This window comes from Pogona vitticeps, chromosome 7 (genome assembly GCF_051106095.1).
Source record: "Pogona vitticeps strain Pit_001003342236 chromosome 7, PviZW2.1, whole genome shotgun sequence".
Classification (NCBI taxonomy): Eukaryota; Metazoa; Chordata; class Lepidosauria; order Squamata; family Agamidae; genus Pogona; species Pogona vitticeps.
Genome location: NC_135789.1, coordinates 27,944,641 through 27,958,518, shown reverse-complemented (window position 1 = coordinate 27,958,518; position 13,878 = coordinate 27,944,641). Strand labels below are relative to the sequence as shown.

Here is a 13,878-nt window from a genome sequence, read left to right as displayed (position 1 = left end):
AGTTGGGTGCCCCTCCATCCAATAGAGGCTCCGAAGTTTTCCATGTCATAACAAATCTCTGCACTATACACAAGGAAACACACATTTGTGCAAAGCAGGACAGGACACCCACCTTCCCGAGAATCAATAAGGACTAGCAAGAACCTATTCAATGTTTTTCAATTCTGTGGATTCCTCTGATCAGCCAAAAGGGTCATAGACCTCCAATTCCATTTTTAAGATTTAATCATATACAACATACATTTACCGTAATTTGTATTTAGTAATTCCCACCGTTGTTACGTTCTGTTACTGGTTTTGGTAAAAAAGGAACCGAAAGTGGTTCTCCACGTGTATGTGCGTGTGTGTGTGCTGCTTAGCCTTTAGGCCGCTGCAACAGGCACCCATCCTCCATCTGGTCCCCTCCGAGCCTGGGGATGCTGGGCCTTGTAGTCCCACACCTCTGGAAGGCACCAGGTGGAGGCAGGATGCAGGAGAAGGCCCGTTCCCTTCCCTAAACCCCGTTCACCTGCGAGGCAGCCGGGAAAGCAAGCCGGGCCCCACCTGGCCCTGACCCCTCCGCAGGGTGTTCGAGTCTAACCCCCCCACCTTGCAGCCGGGGGGAGGGAGGCTCCTCGAGGGCGAACGAAGGAGAGGCGCGTGTCGGGAATCGGAAACTTTAACGCCGAGAAAAACGCCAGCGGATGATGAAGCAAGCAGCGATGCCACAGGCAGAGCCATGCGGGGCGCCTTCCAGCCAAGGGCGGGCGAATGACAGCGGGTCAACGCCGGGCCAGCGGAAGAAAGAGAGAGGGGGACCCCCCCCACGCGGGCCTTCCTCTCCTCCGCACCCCGAAAAGCGCGGCGGCGGCGGCGATGATGATGATGATCACCTGGCCTTATGAACGGGGAAGGCAAGGCGGCGCATCCGGAGCCCGCCAGGCTGGGCGAGGCTTAACCGCTGCCACCCCCACCCCCGGGGGCCCTTTCCGGGGAAGAAGCGAAGGGCAGGCCGGAGGAAGGCGACCCCCACCCCGCCAGGGCCAGGGAAGGGAGGAAGCCCGAGAGGGGCACAAAAGAGAGCCGCCGCCGCCGGGCCAGTCCGTCCAGGCCGGCTCCCGGGTCAGCCAGCCGAACAGCCCGAGATCGAGGGAGGCACAGCGCCCAGCGGAGACGTTGGCAACCGTCCCGGGAGGAGAGGCAGCGGCAGCGGCACACGCGCACCCGGCAAAGGCGCCGCCTGAGGCCCGGGGAGATCCACGCCGCTCAGCAAACAAACCGGGACCGCTCTGCCGCCTGACTTCAGCCAGCCCCCCCCCCCGCCCTCCTCTCTCTCCGGGCACATGAGGACTAGCGCCTTGAGGTTGGCAGGCAAGGCACCTACTTACACCCCGGCGCTCGGTGCGGCTCGCCGTCCTCTGTCTCCTCCCGGCTGCCCCCCAGGGCCGGTGCCCAAATCCCCGCCTCGTGGTGGTACCACCGCCGGCCCCTCCGCCGCCGCCGCGCCCCCACGTGCTGCCCGGCCGGGCCTTTCGGAACGCAGAGACATTCGACCGATATACACAACGTTCCCCCCTCGCCCCGCCCACCCCCGCTCCCCCAACGTTCCCTTCGCCCCGCCCATCCGCCCCGCTCGCGCGAGAACTCCCGGGGAAGCCCCGCCCCCTCCCCTTCTCCGGGCGGGCGCCGCGCGAGCATGTCTACGGGCGAGAGCAGAGGGCAAAGAGAAAGAGAACGTGGAGGCGGAGAGCGGTCTGCGCACGCGCGAGACCCGAGCGGTGATTTTTTTTTTTAAACCCCGCCCCTCCAACTCTCCCCCCCTCCAAAGAAAGGGCGGGGCCCGTTCAGACATCATGTGATTGATTAGCGCCGGAGCTGTCACCGGTTTAAAGGGACCGCGCAAAGCAACTGAGTGCGCATGCTTCACCCACAGGGACGCCTCCCTGGGCTTTCAATCCCAAATACAGTACAGTATGTAATTCTAAGTAGGATACAAACGAAAAGCTAAAATCTGCAAGCCTTAACAGATTTATTTCATTTATTTCATTATTTATTTCATTTTAATTGTATTTTAATAGTATTTTAATCGCATTTTAATCATTTTATATTTTATTGTATTGAATTTTAATTGTTGTAAGCCGCCCAGAGACCTTTGGGCAGAGTGGGCGGCAAATAAATTAAATAAATTAAATTAAATAAATAATTATGAGCCTTCCTGGCTTGCAATTCACTTCTTCACATGCATGGACGGGGCTCACAATGTTTACATCTGTTTATATTGATGCTGAAACAGACTTAAAACACAGCTCCTCTTGGGAAAGCTGGAAGTCGAATAGCAGCCTTACTCAGTCTAAAACAAGTAAAGTATCACACTGAATAGGGCTTTCCTATGAGTAACCATTCACAAGAGAGAGTTTCTGAAGGAGTAGCTATGTTAGTCTGTGCAAGCCGATCAGATTTGAAGACCACAACACATCAAGCAAAAAAAAGACAAAAAAACTTTGCAAATATCTTAAAAACGAATTGCTACATTTTAATGCGAACTTTCGTGGATCCCACTTCCTCAGGCATGCATAGGAGAGAACTCTTAAATCGATTGCTCCTGCCTGTTCTAGTTAATGTCTAAGTCACCTGTAAGATCTGCACCAGTTTGTACTTGTCTGATATAAAAGCTGAATAGAAGAATCACACACTTTATGTTTAGCATAAACATCCGTGGAAGAGACATCAAATCCTCCATGGGGGAAAGAAGAGATATTCCTTCTCAAAAGTGTGTCTAAACACCATATAGGTTTACATCCATAAATAATTTGTTTTCGCTTTTTTAAAAATTCAGCTCTCAGTGTAAAAGGGGCACACCTTTGAAAACAACCGGAGGGGGTTTCTATTTATTAATATAATTTATGTTACGTAAACATTGCAATCTTTATTAGTATGATCAAGGGTAATTGAACATGGCAACATGCATTGGCCCTGGCTCAAGGTCGCCCTGTGAGTTTTACAGCTCAATGAGGACTAGAAGCTGGATATCCCGTAACTCAGCCCATCACTTTAACCACTTCATCACAGAATCTCCTACCTGACAGAAAGTCTTCTTGAACTCAATGGGACTCACTTTGGAAGAGAGAAGTATAAGGGCTTTAGTATGGAAGACATGTCCTACGCACCCCGTTTTGAGAGTTAAGGTGTGCTCAAACCATTAGGACTTACTTCTTCTGAGGAAGCACAAGAAAGACCCACCAGCCTAAAAGAATCATTTAGCATTGGCGTGACTGACCCACATTTTTTTCTTCCTCTGTCCATGGTTGGATTTTCCAGGAGAACAAGCAGGAAGCTTTTAATCCACCTTGACTACCAGTTTCCATAGTGGTCACTACTCAAGAGTCACACGCTCTGCCAGTAGAGGATACCAGATAACACTAATATCTTTTTAAGATAACCAGTCCTCCTGTAGAGAAATAGTCCTTACTCTGGTGGGCTTCCCTTTGGCTGCACTGAGGATGAGAACTGCATGCTGTCAAGTCAAATTTGGACTTATGGCGACCATTTCCAGGGTTTTTCCAGGTAGAGAATACTCAGAAGTGCTTGACCCCTCCCATGTTCTGGGGGCAACTCTAGGACTGTGCAGCTTGCCCAAGGCTACCCAGGCTGGCTCTTTCTTACAGGAGGCACATTGAGGGGAATTGAACCCCCAACCTCCAGCTCTGCAGCCAGAGACCTAAACCCCTGAGCTATTGAGGACAGACCCTCACAAAGGACACAGCTAACACTCTGCAGCACTGGATATTGCAAAGAAGATCCTTTTTAAGACCCCAGAACCAACATCCCACCCCATTATTACTGGTTGCCAGAATGCAGTTCTAGAAACACTACATAAGGAATCTTTCTCTCTCAACCCTGCAGAACTAGAGTGTTCTCTGGAGGAAGAAACTGAGAGCCAAAAAGAAAACAGGTCAGATGGATTATTTGCTTGATTGGGGCGGCTTCCTGCTGTGCCCAGCTGTTGCCACATGTGCCAAGAAAATACAGGCATGTCCGGAAGCAACCCCCAATCTTATTTCATGGAGGCATCACACACTTCCAACATTTTGAGGCAGCTTTCTCCACTGCAATGTTTCGTTTCCAAGACTTGAGCACAGCACACTTTTGGAAACATTACTTTGGAATACGGCCCCCAGAATCCTTTGGTCGGCAGCCATGCTGATTGAGGGATTCTGGGAGTTGTAGGCCAAACAAATACAATTCCCAATCTCTAGAGCCCAGCTACATTTGAACAGGAATCGGGCATGGGCAGATTTGTTGACTATGGCTCGCTGCATCCATGAGGTTATCCTCTCTAAGGCCAACGGACCTTTCAGTCCCACAACATCTGGAAGTGCGCAAGTTGCCCATTTTGTTCTATAAAATGGTCTTTGCACAAGATTTGGGGATGGTTATAGCACTAATTGATGGTACCTCCTATTATATTTCAACTGGAAGATCTAACCTGCGGTGAGTAGGTGGCTGTAAGGACTTGGCGGAAGAGAAGAGTCGCACATCACACAGAATATCCTCATTCCCCTCGGAAGCTCTGGTTTATAACTTGCAGCCAGCATCTCTGAAATAAATGCATTGTTATAGAAGCCCAGTTAAATGAATGCATTGGTAAGGTGTCACACACACCCTGCTCAAAGTTAAAAGCCATTTGCCTGCAAAGCTTACAACTCAATGGTGATGAAGCAGGATTCCCTTCCCTAAAACCACCTCAAGCAGCAAATCCACGGCTCGAGATAACAGGTGGCTGTTGCCAACCCAGACGAAGCACACAGCGCTTGACGAGGCCCCACCTTGAGTGCTCGATCTGGCGTCAGGCACATGATTCTGAGAACTGCGCCTATGCGGGAAAACACCTTTCTAGTCTTCGGGGTTATAAAGGACATGAGGTGGCAAGAACAAGGAAGCAAAACGGATACGAGGGTTTTCAAATCACAAATGCCAGGGAGGGTATGAAAAGGATTCCGGTTGTGTGTGTGAGAGAGAGTGTGTGAAAGAAAGAGAGTGTGTGTGTTGGGCGACCGACTGTCTGCCTAGATCTTTTATTTTCCCCAAACTGAACAGTAGAACAAACGAGGCAAAGAGAAAGTAACTTCTCCAACCCGTGTTTCACGGTGCATCGATGACAGGGATAGGAACCCAGGGGTTAGCCTTGTATTGGATCGCCTTGTTCGTCAATCCAGCCAGAGGGTTGACAAATCCCTACAACTCCTTGGAGGGAGGTTACCTGTGACCTCAACCTTTTTCTTAAATAGGAGATGCTAGAGACAATTCGGGTCCTTATGTGAGCAAAATAAGTGCTTTAGCCCTTTCATCCTGTTCCCCCACCCTTTTTTTCCCTATCCTTCAGGATCCACCTCACTTAGAACACCTCAACTCCGAGGCAGTTGTTGATTGACATCAATGGTTGAGATTTATATGAACGAAGGCTAAAGTATCAGCAGGCCATGCAATGGCTGCAGCAGCGGAGGTCGTCTGGGAACTGTGGATAAGAATGGTTTCTATGTAGTGCGTCTTTAACCAGAACAAACGCTTTCCCCATTATTCAGTGGAAGAGAGGAAAACACAGACTATATGTAATCCCATTCTCCCAATACCCACCAAAAGGTTTTGTGCCTATTCAAGCCAAATGGTAGGAGATTCAAGACAGACAAAAAAAGAGAGAAGGCCATGTTCGCACAGCAAGTTAGTTTGAGTTGCTTCCCCAAGACACAATGATGGTCGCTAACTTGGGGTGATCAGATGAGCATATAGCTTGCCGTTTGGTTTGCTTCTATTGTGGTTTGGTTCACCCTGTTTTCCAGCGGCTACATGTATGTGTTGATCCGTCCTGCCTCTTTTGCAAGCTGTTCTGCTCCTCGGGCACAGTGCTTTGCAGTTTCTTTGGCGTGATGGGGAGCGCTCCTGCTTAACCCATTCTACAATCTGTCTGGTTCCTTAGTTCAGTTCCAAATAGAGCTATGGGTGGCATTCACTTCGGTGACAACCATGTGGGTTGTGATAGTGGAAAAGATGGCAGAGAAACCCCTCCATTATTTTCCACTTCTTACAATAAAAAAAAAATCCTAAATGATGTAGCGCTATTTCACATATAAGAGAGTATTCATGCTAAGTTGATGTACTGTTGTAGCGCTATGCCACTTATTAAATTAAACAACAAAAAAGGGATGTTGCCACGGCCTGTGGAATGACAGCTGCAACAAAAGGAGGGGTCATCAGTAATTGAAATGGGGAAAAACTGGAGGAATCTGAAGTGTTATCTGGATCCTTCTTACAAGAGAACAGACATCTCTTGTGTGAATGAAAGGATCATTTGTGTGAGATAAAATAGATTGTACTGAAGATATGATGAGCCTTTTAAACATGAGCTGGATCACTCCAAACTCCCCTGTCTAATTGTACTCTTGTATGAATTTAATAGTGGATTAGACACATTAAACTGAAGATAAGACCATCAATGGCTACGAGTCATGATGCCATATATTGCCTTCAGGGTCAGCACACTGCTGTGGAGCACGACGCATAAAGCCTTGTTTCATGCATGTCCTGCCTGCAGGCTTTTCAAGAGAGGCAATGGGTTGCGGTCAGTGTGGTCACAGAATGTGTGACAGATCAGGCCCTTGGATTGATCTAACATAGTTCCTTCTGGGTTGCCATGCACAATGCAGACACAGTGTAGAGGGGAACTTTCAACCATCTATGCCTGACTCTCAGTATAAGAATGGGTTTTGTTGTAAACATGTCCCTGCTGGAGCCAAGAATCTCGTTAACATCCAAGCAGAGATATCTTCTGCACAGCATGTTTATTCAGAAGAAAGCTCGGCTTTGTTCTGTAGGGCTTACGGCTATGTAAGTCAATAAAACTCTCAATGGCTACCATATAGTGGCCTAAATCCAACTGATGGTCTTGACTACCCCATTTTCCCAAAAATAAGACAGGGACTTATATTAATTTTTGCTCCAAAAATGTACTAGGGCTTATTTTCAGGGGATTTTTTTTCATGTACAACCATCTGCATTTATTCAAATGTCATGTCATCTCCTTCTGGTTGCTGCACAAGGGTGGAGGGCAGGGTTTCACTTAACTAGGGCTTATTTTTGGGGAAGGGCTTATATGAGCATCCTGAAAAATCATACCAGGGCTTATTTTCAGGTTAGGTCTTGTTTTCGGGGAAACAGGGTAGATTATACCCCCAATCAACAAGGCTTTGGTAAGCCAACGCTGAGATTAAAAGCGTGGATTCGGTGGGTCTACCGTAGCGAAGAATACCCATTGGATCTAGCCCGTTATCTTGTTTATCAGTCACAATATGTTTGGGAAGGCAAGTGGGAGAGAACTGCTACCCTCATGTCCTGCTTCTGGGTTACTCACCGGCATCTGGCTGGCCTCTCTGGAGAAACACCATGATGCATTTCATTGACTTTTAGTCTGATCTAGTTTGGCTCTCCTTAAAAGTTATTTATTGTGCATGGGATGGTTGCATAGCAGACTAGCAATGCTGTTGAACGCTGCTCTAATGGGCGAGAATCTCCGTCCGTTTTCAGGAAGGAGGCAGCACCCAACGGCCAAATGTCCAGCCCATGGACTGATGAGTTTCACCCCTGTTTTAACGAATTATCCACACCTAACCAAGGTTTTCCTAACATGCTTTGGGACTGGTTGACCCTCTCGTTACAGAAGTCAGAAAGCTAAGATCTGGAATACGGAGGGCAGAATCTTTCCACACAGCTAGAGAAAATGAAGGGAACAGTGAGGGTAGCCAAGGTTAAGAGCTTGAAGGCAGCTGACTTTGCAGAGTGTGGGGTATAATTAAGGAGCACTGGTCATTCCGAATGATGTGATGTAGCGTGAGAAAAAGGCTTAATTGTTATAGTAAGTGCTGTCATTGATCGCATTTAACGCTAAACCCCTAATGGGAGAGGTGGCCCATGGGTTGCAGCAAACCAACTCCTTGTGGGTTGGGGGGTTCCAGCTTCAAAGAAATGCTAATATAAATGGCTTTTAAACAAATGCCCCTTGTTAGAATAAGAACATCAATTTCTCTTGCACTGCATCGCTTAAAAACGCACCCTTTTACCTGCTACCTGACCTTCTACCCCAGTGGTCAGGGAACAGGGGTAAATTACCCCAAATGGGGTAAAAATGAAAATCCTGGGGGTAATGAGGATGAGCAGAGCCCCAATATTGATGCTTTCATATCCAAGATGAAGCAATATCATTTCTCCAAAACCTGAAGTTTTCAAGCAAGTTGAAGCTTTCAAAGTAATTTTGAATAGATTCAATAAGATTTCGAATTCAAATAATGTATGATTTCCTTCCTTTCGAATCAAGGGGGTAATATCGGCATATATAAATTTTTGGGGGGAGTAAAAGGTAAAAAAGTTCTCTGATCCCTGTTCTACCCGCTGTACTGGACACCTTGTACATATATACAGACACATCTCGCAGGCTTTGTTTTCTGGAGGCAGGGGTTCCCATTCCCAAAACGTCAGGATTCTGGGAGCTATAATCCAGAAAAGTAGCATTTCTGTTCCAAAGGTTGGAAACGTTGCTTTGAATTTATGCCATCGTTCAGAATCTGGCTGCTTCTCCAGGCTCATCCATGGCTTCTTTCCATCCCACGCTCGTTGCACACGCTTGAGGTGGTTTAAACCAGCAACCTTCTGGTTGCCGAGAAACAAAGGAGTAACCCTTTGCCTGTTCAAACAGGTCAGGCTGGAGAAGAAAGAGCAGGTTATCCGCTTACGCAGCTCAAACAAGCAGGATCCCTAGGGGATGGTTGCACTGCCTGACACAACAAGATCCGGGGGGGGGGGGGGGAGTCAATCAAGAGCCATTGAACATGCTGCGAACGGATAGGTCAGTGGTTTAGATCTCTAGCTGTGGAGCCAGAAGTTGAGAGTTCAATTCCCCGCGGTGCCTCCAGGGAGAGCCAGCCTGTGTAGCCTTGGGCAAGCTGCACAGTTCTTAGGAAGTGCCTTGAGAATCCACCTCAAGGCACTTCCTAACAATGCCACAGGCGGGTGATAGGGCAGGACGCCTTTTGCAGTCACAAAGTCCCAGAGACCGTATTTGGTGTTGCAAGGTTCATTCGGGGAAACATTCCTGCCCGTTCTCTTTCATACCACACCCCTATTCTACCAAATCCTGGGATTTCTAGTTTGGGGGAAGGACTTAGGAATTTTTGCTCTAATTCAAGAGAGGGCACGAGAGCACTGCAGCAGAGAATCCCGGGCACCTCCCTAAACTACAAATCCCAGGATTCTCCAGGATGAAGCGGTGGCATCAAGTTTCCATAACTGGGCACTGCAAATACACTTCTGGACGTATCTAGAGGAGCTTCGCCAGCTGAAATCTCAAAAGCAGTGAAGTCCATCAACAGCCAATAAGAGAGAACTTTTCACATACAGGAGGGCAATAAAAAACATACGTATCATCATCTGGAAAAATAGAGCTGTAGTGATTTTTCACTTTTCCCATCAGATGTAGGAGAACCGAACCCTGAATGTTTGGACCACAACCCCCATTTTTCCATGACCACTGGCTGAGCTAAGAGTTGTGCTTGAAAAGTCTGGACGAGTTGTTCAAAGCATCTAGTACGCACGGTGGTCGGTGTAGACCTGATTACCTGGGGATATTTGGCTGCTAATTCTTACATCTCTTGGTGAGCACTATTAGAAGGTCTCAAAGGGAGAGCCAGGGCTGTGTGTATCTGTCACGTGTGGACACATGTTCTACCTAGCTGGGGGGGACAGACAGGGAAATCTAGACAAATTGAGTGAGCCCCATCTGCCAGTTTAAGAGGAAATGGACCTTGGATAGCCAGCAGAGGGCGCTGCAGGTTCATGCTTTGAAAACAATCCAGGGAAGTCAAATTCCAGACTTGCCCAGGACAGAATCACACGCCAGAAACCCCAACGTCCAATTTCTGACATCTTCAGTTAGAAGAACTTTAAGCCACTGTGCCTTGCCCTTAGGTAGTCTACGACCACGTCTGTCAAAAAAGCTTAGCAGCCAGTATGGTTTTTGCGTTCATCGCAACCTACCCGTGCGCTCGGCCATTTTCTGGACGGTCTACAACACGGTACACGTAAAGGCATCAGATACTTAAGCTGAAAGAGACCTAGATGTCCCACGTGGATGCCTTGAGTTTTATAAGGCTGGTGTTCTGTGGATAAAAAAAATAAAAATTCTTGATCAGGTTCTATACTGCGAAACACACACGCAAGTTCTCCAATCTTAGCCACCGTTTCTTTTATCATTCTCAATGCTTTGAACTATTTACTGTATATAACTTTTGCTAGGATCATGGGGGGTGTAGACGAGGGATGATGATGAGAGAAGAAATACGACGGACCGAGAGGTCAATTTTTTTAAAAGATAAATGGTTCTTGGAATGCAAGTCGAAACATTTCAGGATCATGAAGGATCCCCTTAGAGTTTGGTGCTCAGACAGAAGCTGTAAAGTGGGCCTTTGGCTTTTTCCTGGAAAGCCTGTTTTTCAACCCAGCATAGGGGCAGCTGCAGTTAAATTATTGGTGTGAAAGGGTTGTTGTACCTTCATGATCGCAGATGGCAGCCCTTTTATCTGCAGAGGTGGCAAAATCTAGTTTTGCATCCCTCGAGGAAAAACCTGACTAACACTCTGAACAGTTCGCCTTAAGCTGATTAAGTTGGGCAGCTCAAAAGCTTTCCTTTTTTTCTTGTTATTTTTGTGATGCAATAACAGGTATTGCCTCTTCAAACTGGGAGAGGCCAATTTGAAGAGGCACTTGTCCAGCAGGCCGAGGCCAAGAGGCGGTCCCGAAAGCAGCAAAATCAGGGAGCTAGACGGGGTACAGATTGTATTTGTCTTCAGTGTGGAAGGGACGGTCACTCTCGAGTTGGCCTTCTCAGCCACACTAGATGCTGTTCCAAGTCCTCCATACAGAGCACATTACCATATTCTCTTGAGACTGACAGATGCCTAAACTAATCTAACAGGTATTGCCAACCCTGATTTTGCACTCTGCACATGGACCACAGAGCTGTGTTCCTTTATCTTCTCTCGCCCCCATTCAAAATCAGGGTTCTGTATTTCAGACTTCACGACAAAGCCATGGGCCAAATGCTGAGAACTAAACAGCCTAAATGAAAACCCATATGGGACGAACTGCCCAAACAACTCAAAGCCAGGTTGAATTTACTCTTTTTTTTCTTTACTTCAAAAAAGGGAAGTACATACATGGGGGAAAGGGGGGGATAAACAACAATTATTTGAAATAATGAACTCTACAAGTTTACTTTTACTTTTTTATATATAAAATATCCAATATATATTGGATATATATATATATATTTATATGTATCTCCAAACCAACCATATAATGTGCAAGTCCTCAGGGATTTTAATCTGCAGCATCTTGCACGTGCGCTTACAAATATTAACAGGATTATAGACTGAGAAGAAAAAAAAAGTTCAGAGTTGAGGCCCCTGATAGGGAAGTAGTAAGGTTTTATAATACATGGCATTAAGTTTATAGGTACAGTACACAGCATCGCTTCCTTTAAATGACAGAACGCAACATAAGGGAGTAGTACGTTAACAATGACTAAACACTAAAGATCATCAAATTTTGTTATGTTATACATGTACAGCAACTAACTGCTTTACAAAAAAGCAAAATAATACAATATATTGTCACATGTATTTACAGTGTAGTAAATATACCTTTTTTTCTGTCAAATTTTACACAAAAGTATTTACAAGGTGAATATACTGCATTAAAAAAAAGCATGTGGCCCAATGCAAAAAAGTGACTTATCTAAGGTTAAAGTCTCCTGCATAACATTAAGACGTGCTTTAATACATGGGTTTGTGTGAAATTAAACTAGAAACTATGTGGAGTGAGGGGAGAGAAACCCTAAAACCCCAGAAACAGAGAGGGAAAGAGCAATGATCACATTCTCAAATGCTCCAGTCCCCAAACACACTGAATTTCAAAAGGTTTCTGGTTATAGAAAATAAAAGGCATGCACATCATAAAGTGGAATCCACTGGTGGCTTTAACGGGAGTTTTTATGCACAAGGAAATTGCCTCAGGCTTTAACCTCAAGATCAGTAAAATATACTTTGAGAAACATCTCACCCAAAAATAAAAATAACGTGTTAAACCTTTACAGTACTTCATAGCGCACACGGAGGCTGCACGTGGGAACAAGGAGTGTCAAACGTGGACCTTTGTCGCAGTCTTCCCCAATGCATGGCCCTGCGGACTGTAGCGCCCATCACCCTATGCCATATTGCTTGGGGATGATGAGAACTGTAGTCCCAAACCTCTGAAGGTCTCAAGGTTGAGCCTGCTTCACGCGTGCTACGGCCGTTCCGTTTCGGATGCATTTTCTGTGGGCTCTAACGGTAACTGAAATGGTCTTGAATTTGTGTTTCAAACGTTCACGTATTTGGTTATTGGAATCTTGGGTTGCCGACCGTTTTTCCACGCCCTGGCGTCAAAGGTGGCAACGCTCCCCTTTGGTCACGGGCCAGTCTCACAGAAAGAAAAGGCACGTGGGCGCCATAAATCCGACAGTACCCTAATCCTCTTGTAAGAGCAAGGATAAGCTTTGAGATGCAAACCTCTCTTCCTTCCAGCGTTGCTATCTTTCAACCAAGGGGTGTGTGCGTTTCTTTTCCCCCAACAACCAGAATCTCATAAACAGGGAATCATCCATTGATCTACGTGGATGATGCAACGTGAAAGGTCCAAGAGGAGAGGAAAGGAGCTAAGGTGCTAAAAGAAGAGAACGCTTCTTGACCAACTGGGTGAAAGCGACTTTTAAGGCACCAAAAACGAGCCGGTCTTTCTGGGAGAAGAACCGTCCCATCACCAGATCTGAATCCTTGTACTAGATTTCCAAACTGCAAGCTCCTCGGTCGGGTTTGGCACCCCAGTCCAGAAAGACTTTGGCCCGACAAAGGAACGAGGGGGGGGGGGCAGAAACGATAAACTTTTGCTTTGGCTCCCCACCCACCTCCAAAAATTTATGCTGCCGCTTTGAGGTGCCGTTTTTGAAGGCTCCCAGAAATTGTGTCCTAAGGGGAAATCTATACCAAAAGGTGGTTTGAGATACCTCTCAGAGCAAGCAATTTCGGAGGGACATAAACCTCGAGAGGCAAGCTCACAATCACTGTAAAAAAAAACAGGAAAATTACCTGTCCTCTGACCATTTTGCTTGGACCAGGGTTAACCTGAACTCTGGATACATCGGTGTTATAGCATTTTGAAAAACAGAAACAAAACCAACCCTGTGTGTATCTCTCACACGAACACATGCGCACATGCACACACACCCCTTTTCGCAGGGGCAGACCAGATCTGGCTCCCTTCCTTCTAGAACTGACCGTTCTAGAGGGAGCAAGTTTATTTTCTCCCCTGCATGCTAACTTGTAAAGTACGCGAGCCTACCCCACTCCCACGGAATATTCCATGGCCCCCCTTTTTTTTCCACCTATGAAAAGGGACGGGGCACCGATAGCGTGAGTATCAAAGTTGGAACAAGACCGAGTCTTAAAAGGGAGGAGAAGAAAAAAAGGAGGAAGAGGAGAGAGACAAAAATGATTTCTGTGCCAAAAGTGTGTTTGCTCCCCTGGTCTTAGCACCCTCGTAGACTGTTTGGACAAAACCCCTGGTTATCAGTGCCCGCTGAAATGCTGCTGTCAAAGCATTTTTGGTTCAAGGTAACACGCCCACTAAAATTAGGCAGGCTATTAATTATATCTTTTCCTGCAGTTCAAGATACAGTGGGAGCCCTATATCTGTGGGAGATCGGTTTCAAGTCTCCCCTGCCGATGCTGGAAAATGCAGATGATAGCGAATGCTATTTTA

The 13,878-nt window shown here is 46.7% G+C and overlaps 1 protein-coding gene across 3 annotated transcripts in view; it reads right to left on the bottom strand.

The window, feature by feature from the left end:
- Window positions 1–10,186, bottom strand: part of AKAP1 (A-kinase anchoring protein 1) — a 45,421-nt gene extending 35,235 nt beyond the window's left edge. The window contains exons 1-2 of one of the 3 annotated variants that reach the window (XM_072978484.2): window positions 10,060–10,186; window positions 4,466–4,576 (exon numbers count right to left, since the gene is read on the bottom strand). The gene's annotated coding sequence lies outside the window, so the exon portion shown is untranslated. Of the gene's footprint in view, window positions 1–1,363; window positions 1,495–4,465; window positions 4,577–10,059 lie in introns of those variants that run through there. The other 2 variants (XM_072978482.2, XM_072978483.2) reach the window with 2 other exon arrangements.
- Window positions 10,187–13,878: the final 3,692 nt, after the last annotated feature.